Consider the following 11,541-nt stretch of genomic DNA (forward strand, 5'->3'; position numbering starts at 1 on the left):
TTTTTTCCCTCTTTTTTTAATCTACAGACTTGTATTCTCTTTGAAACAACTGCTGCTGAGGCAGCAGTTATTGTTCTGATGAACCATAAACACGTACTTCATATTACTGCTTCTCAGCAAGCGGAAAGACATACAACACAACAGAAGCTATGAGCCATTTTCTTTTTTCTCCTTAGAGTCCAGGGCACATTAACAGGTCTTAATTGCCCAAACCTGCCTTATCTGGGACCCCGTCCACTCTCTCCCATGCTCCAGAGCTATTCAATCTCAGGTCTGAGAACCTACTTTTTGCTCTGAATTATGTGAATGTTGTTATCTGTGCTTGTTTCAGTCTTTGGCTCAAACAGGTTTGTAATGCAGCCCCAAGCTGCAGCACTCTCTGCTCCTGACTAGACTGGCTGGACTGTGGAGCTGGTCCTTCACCATGCCTTATTTAGGATTGCCACTGAATCTGTTTTCACTCATGTTGCCAAGTTACGGGAGGCTGCACTTGGGTCAGTGGATTCACCGCCCTGCCGACATGGAGGCTGGCCTTGGTTCATGGCTTAAGTTCCATTACAGAATTGTTTCAAGCTGGCTGCTTCTTCAGTAGTGCCTAATTCCTTTTCTGAGTGCTTGCATGAAGCTCAGGTACCTGGCCTCCAGCAGAGGTGGGAGTATGTGTCAGTATTCCTGGTCCTGCTCCAGCCTATCCCTGCTTATGGCTGCAACATTCCCTTTCTGTCATAACTGTAAGGGAAGGAATAGAGACTCTTGCAGTGTTGGCAGCCACTCTTCTTTTTCTCCCATGTGCTCCTTCTCATCTACCTCTACCAGTCAGTTCTGAACAACTCATTAAAAAGTTCTCAGACAGACAATTTCACTTTTTCCAGCCTTCAGTTGCCACCACCATCTTAGGTGTTGAATTTCTAGATCTGCCTCAGAAAAGATGCCAAATGAGTATTAATATTATATAATATTCTAATCAGGTTGTGTCCTTTTGCCAAAGGAAAATATCCTCTTTTCGGCATTTCCTCTGCTTTTTATAGAACAGCAGTGTAAATAAAGGTTGCTAATGTTCATTGCTTACAACTGTATGAGGATTTAAATGTATATAATCCTAGATGAGAATCTGCATTAACAGGGAGCTAAAGCTTTCAGAATGCAAACCTCACCAACACAAATCATGGGAGGGGGGAGGAAGGAGGGAAGCAAAAAAAATCAAAAACAGTGAAACCAGTGTCTTGCCTGTGTTCCACAGCTGTTTTTCATGCTGGTTACCTTTTACTCCCTCCTACTGTCCAGATATTTCCACTTGCATCTGTGAATTTCTGCTTTAACAAAACAAGGGAATCCAGAAACATGCAAAAAGATCACAAATTTAGAAGAGTCTCTTATAGCTATAGAAGTGCAGAACTCAGGTTGCTTTTCTTTTCTCCCCCTCTGAGCAGAACACTACTATGTATTTCACATGAATTACTACTTATTCCTCAGAGCAATGTTTTCAAAAAGTAGTAAATTTTGCCTAATTACTTCTTCTTAACTACAGCATCTTTTGGTTTCCTTTGAAACAATAATGTGATAATCAATTCCGACTGTTTAGTTCTCGTTTCAAAGAAAGGATCTAGTAAGTATAAGGGAATAGAGCAGATTCCTGCCAAAAATCAATGGAGAGATTCAGAGCCTGATGAGATGTACCACAACTACACTTTCGGTGTAATACTGCAATTCTGTAAGGAGGTTCTGCATCACTCATTCACCAAGCCTAACGATTTTGAACACAATGAGACCCGTATTTTGTGTAAATGTGAGGTTTATAGAATTTATGGATCTGTCTGATGTGGGTGGGAGAGAGAATGTTGTTTTGATTGTTGCTCTTAGAAAGCTGGTGAGTTTAGTTGTGTGGTATATGAATAGCACTGTACGACATCACTTCTCTCTTGTTCGTAGCTACCTAAGAGTAACACCTTTAGGTTCTATTTGTGGGTAAAAGAACTTAGAACAATTTTTCTTAGATTTTTTTTTTTAAAGGCATCTAAGTGTAGAAGTGTAGTGATACCATCAAATAATCTCTAATTATGATAAATGGTGCGTGCACATCTGATTTCTACCCATAGTTTGCTACTACATTTGGTTGCCTTCCACCATACCAATTCTCTTCAAAAGCTACCTTTGTTTGCTTGACAAAACTTACTAAGGAACTGAATATGACAGTTGTATTTAATCAGTGTGAATTTCCGGTACATATGTAAGACCTATGCTACAAAGAACAGCCAGCTCAACAATCTCAACACATGCTAAATGCAGTGTTTCTGCTTCAAAGCTGAGGGATTTGGGGATGCTGTTGCCAAGGGAAAGGAATGAGAAGGAGACGGGCTGGAGACAATTCAGTGAAGTAGTGGTCAACTCCAGTACTTCTATGAGGGTGGGTAGCATGTTGCCAGATACAACACTGCTGGAGAGGACCCTCAATACCAGCAGTGGACAGACATCACACCAGACATCCTGTCTGTACTCTGGTGACAACAGCAGTAGCAGGAGCCAATCTGCTTAACTACAGATCAGGCACAAAGTAGTCTGTTGGACCACAGTCATTCTGCTGTTCTAGACTGCGTCTATAATGCTACACTGTCCACACCTGGGGCTGGTCTCTTGCAAAAGTCTTCATATTTCCTATAAAAGCCTTCTAGTTTTCTCTGGGCCAACTTGCAGCACGCAGTGTTGAGCACGTCTGCACATCTTTGTCAGATTTGTGGTCTCAGCACCCGTATGCTGCTCGTCTATGGTATGGTCTATGGTAACTCACTGTGGCTAAGGATGGAATCTTTAGTGTTGCTGAAGAGTCTCAGACATCTAGTGAACCACAGCACTTTCAAGAAGCTCTACAAAACTCCTAAGCTCCTGCAGCTTGATATGACAAAAACACGTATACATAAAGAACCCATGAGATAATTTTCAGTGACTGCTAAAACACACTTGTAATTTCCTCTCCAAGTCCTGTTCAGTCAGATTCATGATACGCAGCATGTTCAGATTCTGTTTTCCATTTTTCTGATGCAGGGTTTTCAACAAGCATTCTAATTAGAAGCTATGCAACTTTCCACAGGAACACCCTTAAACAGCCTAAAAAACATTTACATCCACACTTCCATCATTTACATTCCTGTCTGGTGTACTACTGTGATGGTTTCACCTAAACAGTATTAACTGTTAACTGTTAACGTGATACAACTGTCTTGGGTTCCTTTCCCTTTGTTCACTGTCCACTCCAAGTCCACTCAGTACCATCATTTGTGTTTGATTTGCTTAATGCTGTCCTCCCCCCCAGACAATGCACTGCTGATGCTGTTCATTGGGACCCAATGTCTGTCTCAGGAAAGCAATTGGTTTTTAGGAATAGCTGGTAACAGGCATAGCAACAGGAAGAGACTAAAGCATTAAGTGCACCCTCTACCCACCTGCAGAAGTGGTGGTCTGCTTTACTACCCAGTCAGGCTGACAACATCAGACAAGGTTCCCAGGGAATTTAACTGCCCTCAAGTAATGCTGGGAGTTATCTGTGACTCTGACACTCAAGCTGTGGCAGTCTGGTGTTGACGAGTGGATCCTTCAGGAATACAGTACAGTTCTGGTGCTGCCTGCTGACATCTGCCAGCTGAAAATTTGATTCTCAGGAGACGGATGAAGTTTTGAAAGCTGAAGGAGATTTCTGTTTTCTCTCTCCTGCTCAGATAGGAGTAGGTGCGAATTTAAACTGATGGAGACAGGATATTTTTGGCATTGTATTTCTTAGTAATTTATATTAACTACTTGTCCTACTGAATCTACTCTTTCCACTTCAACTTGTTTTATAAAAGAAGTCCATCTTTCTGTCCCTGATAAAACAGCATGCACTTAACAGAAGTCTGTGTACAGTTGTAGAGTTAGCAGTTTGCTGAGGGGGATGAAGTTGATACAGATGTACTAGTGGCAGAAAATATTCTCTTCTGAGTTTAAAACTTTTATTTACAAAAGGGAAGGTTATCAAAAGGAAAGGCAGAACATACCTATATGTTACCTCAGAACTACCTGGAAAGTATGGGACTGTGGGGCTACTGATCTTGTTGCGTAATCATGTTGTTCAAGGGACGTTAATCAGCCCAACATGTTAACATTTTAGCATAGAAAATATACCCTTACTAGGCTTGGTGCAGTAAAGGAAATTGAAAATCGGTGTTTCCCAAAAAGGGTCTTTTGTTCTCCATGGAAGAAATAAATTGTCCATTGTTAGTTCCAGTAACCATTCCCAACTAGGCTCAAATACAGAGGGGTAACCAGTTCAGAAAAACTGTTTTGTAAAAACCTGGTAACAATTCAAGAGAGAATGAGCTTTCTTAGCTTAGGAAGAACAAGAGGTATGAGTTCACCTAATGGGTATAGATTCTTTTCAAATGCAGCTGTCCCCTTTATCAAGCTTCGATTAATCACACAGGGATTTTTAAGGGCTTATGTAAGTAAAATCCATCTATTTATGCCCACACACTGGTGACACTGATTCCTCACAGGATTCTCAGATGTTTTCTTAATATAAAACTACTTTTGAGGGTCCAGCTGCTGACAACCTTGCCTCTCAGCCACCTACCTCTCAAGAGATTGCCCTGCACAAATATCACTTGCAACCAGTCCTTCCTTTCAGTGTGCTAGCTGATAAAAATGTGTCATTCTCCTATAATACAACTTACTGATTGCCATAGTAGAGCTAACAGTTCGTTCGTCATAAAGCCTACACGTTTTTCACCTTGATTTGGGAGAAGGTAGGAAAGTACAGAACCTCCTACTAATGAACACTTGTTTTGGCTGCACCTATTTTGCCTTTGGTTATGCTGAGTGGAAGAAGGTGGGTAGAAAGTTTCAAAATGCCATGGGCATCAAGCCTAGCACTGGAAAGATTTCCAGTCATTCCCACACATCGTAGTTGTAATATCAATCTAGCACAGAAGCAATAAGGCAGCATACTTGGAAATACCGTCAACACAGGGAAAGGGCACCATGCCAGTAACATTTCCATTTGCAGTGCTGTGATTTTGTGTGTTGGAAAAGTGATATTTATAATTATTTTTCCTCTCTGTAGATTAAATTAATTTAACTGATTTAAATGCATGTTGATTTCACTGGAAACTTTGCATTATCTGGTCTTTATTTTTCAGGTACTGCAGGAGTTGTGAATTCTGATGCCATCATGATGGTAAAAGCTTATTCTTTTCCTCAGCACCCAATCTGATACAGACTGCAATCTTAGAGTAAGCAGCAATGCCAACACTTGTGCGGTTGCCAAGCTTAGGAGCAAGTACACACAGAGGGTGTATAATGCCTATTGAATAGGTTGGGATTTTTTGTATCTGTTGCTGAGTTCCTTCAATGTCACCTTCAGACTTTGAAGGACTATCCTTTTTCTGGGTCCAGCCTTGCCAGGGTGGCCTCTAAAATGTCTAACAGCTTTAGTTTCATCTAAGAATCAATGAAAAAACCTCTACTGTGTCCAGATACCATCTGAATCACAGAATATTGAAGTGTTAAAGTACTTCTCTGAAAAAACGGTGCTTAATGTTGACATGTTCATTGGCACTAGTATTGGTCTTTTGTTTTGCAGTTTGACCTTAGTATCAGCTTCCCTGTAACTACTGGAGAGACTGAGAATTACCCTTTTACTACTGACAGTTTTACTATTGAGATGAGGTGATTTTCCCTATTCTCTTGCCAGTGCAGCAAGCCCAGATCATAGTTCACAACTTACCAAATGACAGCAAGAACACAGAAACTTCCTTTAGAATTGACAGTCTTGGCCACGGAGAGCTCAGTGCAGCTCACTGTCACGCCTCAGTCCTGGCCAAAGAATGTTTTAGTTTATTAACAGCACACATCTGAGATACATACTAACATAGAACTTCCAGGATCTGACTGATAATAATTGTAGTTGCTTATTTTTGTTAAAAGGTATTTCTATTTGAATCATTTGACAGTAATTTTTACATAAATTTGGAGAAATTTCTTTCCATACACCACTTATTTTTAATTCAGGAATTTTTACATAGATTTAGGATGCATGCTGTTATCAATCATCATGTTTGCATTTTATATCTGCTTATTCTTCAGTTCTTCATAAGTTTATTGGTGCTTTTTTTTTGGCTGGACATAAAAGAGCTTCAATATAAAGTCAGTGTGAATGTGATGAAGACCAAATGTGTTGTTACTGCTATTCTGGCACCTAAGAAAGCAATCAAAGCACCCTCCAAACATGCCTAACCTACTGAATTAGAAATATTGGAGCTGACAGATAAAGTTGGCCATAAACGACACTACTTGGACTGCACTGAAGTTGACGGACATCTCAGCACGATTTACTTAATCATCAGAGAGCTTCCTGTTGTTGGTTGTCTGAAGAAGTAATTTGACTGTGGGAATAAGCCATTTGTCACAGGTATTCTCTGAGTTTGTATAACTGGCAGTTATTCCTACTTCTTGGCAGAAACATTCTGTCAATGATTGAATGAGCCTTCTTGCTCTTTTAAAGAAGACACCATTCTTCAACTACTCTAAGGCCAGTTTTCCTTCTAATTAGCATCCTGGCTCTGGGGATGCCTGTCTTGGTAACACTTTCAGAAGTTAATGAAGCTATTCTGAAAACAATTAGACCTTCTGAAAACAAGACCATTAAGTGCTTCTAATGGAAACAAAAGGTCTTGTTTTGATCCTCATTTTTACCTCAGAAGTAAGTTTCCTTAGATCAATTAAAATCTAAATGCATAAGGCAAAGAGTAAAGGAACAATACATTGTGCACTTTAATTCTTCTAGAAAGGATAGCAGATATTAATTATATAAGTTTACAACTTAGTTGAGGCTTGTCATAATCTCATTTAGCATTCATAGAGCAGGGGAATAAATGGAAACGTAACAAAAGAAAACAGACTGTATAACAAGAGATAAACAATATATCCATTATTTGTTTGGGACTGAGGTGAAGCAAATAGAAATAATCACAAAAAAGAAGCTTCACAAAAGTGTATGTATAATATACGTGTATACACATTTTTCCATAACACAGATTGGGACACAAAAGATAGTCTACATTGAATACCATAGGAATCACTGCAGTTGCTTTACTTACTTCAACATACCTTGATTTAGGCTGTAAGAGTATTAGGGTCAATTTCATCTTCCTAGCTAAGCAAATTTAAAGATACTTAAAGTTTGTCCAGTGTCACTTTTTTTTAACTAGAAGTTTCTGTAAATGGAAGGATACATGTTAACACAGACAAATTATGCTATTGTACATTATCCAGAACTTCACTGCAAGTAGCATATAGTGAAGACCACATCAGAAACAAAACAAAACAAAACAAAAAAAAACACAAACCAAAAGCACATCACTTCGAACACAGCACTTATAAAATGAGTAATAGGATATACTTACGCATTAGTGAGACCTCTGGAAACACTGGTGTAAATTTTATGGAGTAAAAAACAAAATCTTTTCTGAGTTGTACGTGACTGATTAGCAAAACAGTCATCAATAAGTAGCAATGTAGAACTGACTTGACCACCTTGGTAGATCTCAACTTAAAAAAAACAATGCCAAATTAGATTAACTTCATAAAATTAAAGTTGTACATACTTACTCTTCTACTTCTTACCACTATTTGTTATGGTTTTAAAAGCACTATTCCTTCCTTTAAAAACAAAACAGATTAAAAACAAACTAACAAAAAAACAACTATTCTCCACTTAACTAAGTCATAACAAAGGGAAATTAGTAACTCGCAGCAACAATAAAGCAGAAAATCTATAAAGACTTTTCTGCGGTACAAAGTAAGCAAGTAGAGAAAAATACCCCTCTCCTTCATCTTTTCTTAGATTGTAGCATTGTACACTTACCTAAGACGCCAATAGAGATGTTCACCTTTTCTTTTTTGGGTCAGAAGCACAACTGAATTCCAAGAGAAATGTGTATGAAATTCAACATGATTTATCACAGAATATTCAGTTTATTGTCAGAAATTGACTTTGGCATAAAAGACAAACATTTCTGTTTAATAATTTATTTTCCTTTGAATTCTAAATGTTTTAGGTTTTCATGATGTTTTCCATTCACTTAAAGGCATGAATTTTAAGAGGGTCATTTTTTTTTCCCCCAGTTGCTATAGCCACAAGGGCTCTGGCTTTTGTTCAGGCTGGGTTGCTTTGGATTTTTTTTGTGTGCTGGTTTTTTTGTTTGTTTTGTTGTGGTTTTTGTTTGTTTTTTTGTTTTGTTTTTTGTTACATGCACAGGAAATTCTCAATTAAAATTTAATTTAGTGTCCATAAGGGAGAGTTTATGTAATGGAGTTTCCATTTTACACTCAAGAACTAGACACTTACTTTTCCAGAGAAGATTATATCTCAGTCATTTCCTGTCTAAAACACCTTACCTACTATAACAGATGTCAGGCACTCAGTCCTTCAGTAGCCCTGTGTTCATTGTAATGGCAGATGATAAGAAGAATCTCACAGACTAGGACTTGCTTCAAACTTCTAGTCTTGCTCTTTGTACTGATATCATTAACAGTCATGCAGTTTCACATCTAGAAGTCAAGAGTGAAGATTTATGAACAAAGAGTCCCAACCTTCTGTGTTGAAGTGCATCAGTTAACACAATCCAGCCAGCCTCTGTTTCCCTGTGACAATATCCTAACTTCTATGCAAAAGTAGCTATTCCACTAACTCCACACAAAAGCAGCTCATGGATAACCTTTCTTTTGTCCATGCATGTCCAAAATCTTGAGTGTGACACAGCAGCACCAATCTTACCATGTATTTAAAATGTCCATTAATCAAAGGAGTGCCTGTGGAGGAAGTTGGGCAGAGACACCTTTGTAGTTTTCAAGAATATTTTAGTTACTATTGAAGCTAGCAAGTAATGCACTAATAAAGCAGTAAAGCATTCGTATGTCGCTTGATGAACAAAGCACTGTCTTTTTTCTCAAAAGAGCTCATACTTGTTGACTTCATCTGGAACAATGAAGCAACTGTAAGAATGTAAAAAAGACTTCATTGGTCTCAACAGGAGATGAACTCCATGTACGCTCTTAGCTTGAATATTTACGGACCTTAAAACCCGTTCTTCTTTTCACATCAAATGATCATACTGGAAATAATTTTGTTCTCATCGAAACTCAGCTAATGTGTAAATTTTCAAGGTCTTATGAACAGACACAATCCTACTGTACTCAGTGATGTTTTGCTACTGTGAAAGTACTGTAACCTGTCTGAATATGTGCACTCTTATGCTTTTATCTCTTGTTCTGCTAAGGGAAAAAGAAAGAACAAGCTCAAACTCTTGTGTGATAATTCTATAGCTGTAGAATTTAATGTAATGCACACTAGAGATAATCCCTACAATTTTTTTTAAAATAGACATGTTCCTATTAAAAAAAAAAAAAAAGTCTGGTTTGTATATTTTTCATTAATATGACTGTTAAAGCTTTGAACCTTATATATGTTCATACTTACAAAACATTTACTTGACATTACTGCACGTTTTACTTTTTAAAAAAATGTAAGGAGACGTCCTGTTCCAGAACCTGTGTAGCTTCTGGAGAAAGCCTCCTTCTGGCTAAATGAAATTTGAAATGTAAATGTTTGCAGCTTTTTTTTTTTGGTTTGTTTTATTTAGCTATCCTGGGCTAAAGACCCTTCCACATCAGCTCTTTACTCGATGTCCAAAGCAATTGCTCCTTCAGTTCTTCAAGGACAAAGTCAAATGAAGTGTTTTTATGATGAATTACTCACTTATAAACACAATTTAAAAAAAAACCTCTTTATAGGTAGTTGCTCCTTCCACCCATTAGTTTTTGTAACCTGATAGTAATCACTCTCAGCCAGAATTTGACTAATGCTACCATGGGTTCAAACAACCACTTGGTGTGGGACAGCAACCTGACAGGTGCTGAGCAATTTCAAGTAAGACAGTTTGCTGCAGTATGAAGTTCCATCATTTGTTACGTATGGTGACACACTGGCTAATCCTATTAATCCATGCTGCTCTTAAAACCTAAGAATTTTGGTGGGTGCTGAGATTTCCTTGTTCTAATAGAAGACAAGGACTTTAAGAACCTGTAGAAATTGTTCAGTAGGATCAGACTCTGACAATTCACAAAACTCTAGGACACAGCATGAGACTAAAAAATATGAATCTGCTCAAACTCCCAGTGATAGGCAGCAGACAACGTGTTTTTTTTAATAATGAAACCATACATACAGTCTTGGTCCCTCCCCCATACATCCCCAGCAATTCTTTCACCATGATTGTCACTAAAGCAGTTATAGACCTTCACGAGTCAAGAAAAGATAAAGACATGTTATTACATGATAGGTGATCCTTTTGCTTCACTTAAGTGAATGGACAGAATAACTCACTGCAGTATAGCTCATTTCTGACTTCGATTTGCTCAAGAAAACTGTGGAGACCAACACGTGTATGTTACCATATCTTCTCTGGAAAATCATTCAGCTCTGAATTGAAAAGCAAGGGGAAATGGTTTCAAACTAAAAGAGGGGAGATTTAGATTAAAGTTTTTTTCAGTAAGGATAGTGAGGTTCTGGAAGAGGTTACCCAGAGCAGATGCTGTGTCCCTGGGGACATTCTAAGTCAGGCTGGAGGGGCTTTGGGCAGCCTGATCTAGCTGTAGATGCCCCTGCTAATCACAGGGGAGGGGTACCAGATGGCATTTCAAGATCCTTCTCAACTCAAACCATACTACGAATTCTTTTTATTTTTTTTTTCCTAAATGCTTTCCCAGTTGTCATCCTCTATCAATTTGTAGTCAGCAATGCTTATGTGATATCACTGACACGTTCAACTTCATGATTTACTATCTGATACCACTCCAGACTGAAGCATTGGACAGTGGGCACGGCTGGCGGCAGAGCACTGCGGTTGATGGACCAAAGCCTTAATCGAGTCTGGCAAACGCTATCTTCCCATGAATAATCTGCTTCTGAGTTCACAGTATTTTGATAGAGTGTACTTACTGCAAAATGTAAGTTCAGGATCGATTACAGCATTTAAACAGTTGATGGAACAGGAGAAATTAGCATCTGTGGTATCCGTAACAGAACAACGTTCTGTTCTAAAAGAATTCTTCCTGGAATTCTGGAAAAAGAAAGCAATAAACACTGAACAGCATCCCTGTTATTCCTGCTTCTGATTACTTACATTGGTACCCAAAGCACGTGCCTACTTTCCTTCCTCTCCCATCCTAGGAAGGGATCAATGACTTCAAAACTGCGTTCACACTGGCTCCGCTGCTGGAATTTCTGTCCTGCTTGTGCTTCCCATAGCGCTTCAGACACCTCCCTCAGTAACGCACACACGGTTTATATTGCACGGGGAGAATTAAAACAAATAAATAAATAAGCAAAATACCGAATAGCGTTAAAGGCAGCTCGGTGCCCCCGGCCAGGGCACCTCCCGCGGCCGCGCTCCCCCCACTTACCGCTGAGGTGCGGGGCCGGCTTTCCCCTCTCAGCCCCTCCCGGCCCAGGTG

At 39.0% G+C, this 11,541-nt stretch overlaps 1 long non-coding RNA gene across 5 annotated transcripts; it reads right to left on the reverse strand.

The window, feature by feature from the left end:
• Positions 1-11,541, reverse strand: LOC104911456. Of its 5 annotated transcripts, none has more exons than XR_004160693.1 (4): positions 11,491-11,541; positions 11,027-11,147; positions 8,425-8,577; positions 1-7,943 (listed from the first exon to the last, which is right to left on the reverse strand). It is a non-coding gene; the product is annotated as an uncharacterized LOC104911456 (long non-coding RNA). The 5 variants fall into 5 exon arrangements; XR_004160695.1 differs by having other exon boundaries at positions 1-7,575; positions 7,892-8,577; XR_004160694.1 differs by having other exon boundaries at positions 1-7,241; positions 7,431-8,577.

The sequence above is a fragment of the Meleagris gallopavo genome, chromosome 1, assembly GCF_000146605.3.
Source record: "Meleagris gallopavo isolate NT-WF06-2002-E0010 breed Aviagen turkey brand Nicholas breeding stock chromosome 1, Turkey_5.1, whole genome shotgun sequence".
Classification (NCBI taxonomy): domain Eukaryota; kingdom Metazoa; phylum Chordata; class Aves; order Galliformes; family Phasianidae; genus Meleagris; species Meleagris gallopavo.